At 32.3% G+C, this 617-nt stretch overlaps 1 non-coding gene across 1 annotated transcript; it reads left to right on the top strand.

Moving 5' to 3' along the window:
- Nucleotides 1–170: 170 nt before the first annotated feature.
- Nucleotides 171–244, top strand: Trnat-agu. Its single transcript has one exon. It is a non-coding gene; the product is annotated as a tRNA-Thr (tRNA).
- The last annotated feature ends 373 nt before the right edge of the window (nucleotides 245–617 follow it).

The following is a 617-nucleotide window of genomic DNA, read 5'->3' as shown; positions in this document are numbered from 1 at the left end:
CTACTACTACTACTGTTATTATTATTATTATTATTATTATTATTATTATTATTATTATTATTATTATTATTATTATTATTATTATTGCTTTATAATGCGAGCCTGAAGGTAAAAAAAGCATGATTGAATACGCAGATTCAACATACTGTAATAATGAATATTTACTAAGTGGCGCTGTGGCTTAGTTGGTTAAAGCGCCTGTCTAGTAAACAGGAGATCCCCGGTTCAAATCCGGGCAGTGCCTTAGGCTTCTCATTTTGCAAATCAAAAGTTTTATATTTCCTTCTAGTTCACTCTTACCTTCTATTCCAACTTAAATATTTTCGAATATAATCGAACACATTGTGTTTTGAACCTTGGGCCTACTGTTCAAATTTGACAATTTAAACTATACGGGAAAACAAAATAGTTGGAATAACCAATAAAACACTGGTTATTCTCCTTATAATGGTAATAGAATCAAATGCACCAACTGTTCCTGTGGCACCTGTCTTGCAAATAGGAGGTCGCAAGCTGTGAGAATAGGTCCAGATTATTTGCAGGATGAATGAAATAAGTTTTAATGAAAGAATGAATGAAATAAGTTTGAAGTCAGGCTCCGGAGGAAAAATAATGCT

This window comes from Anneissia japonica, unplaced genomic scaffold (genome assembly GCF_011630105.1).
Source record: "Anneissia japonica isolate Jap-2015-1 unplaced genomic scaffold, ASM1163010v1 scaffold54542_len784_cov68, whole genome shotgun sequence".
NCBI classification, from domain to species: Eukaryota; Metazoa; Echinodermata; class Crinoidea; order Comatulida; family Comatulidae; genus Anneissia; species Anneissia japonica.
Note: the sequence above shows the minus strand (reverse complement) of the source record. Positions and strands in the feature narration are given on the sequence as shown.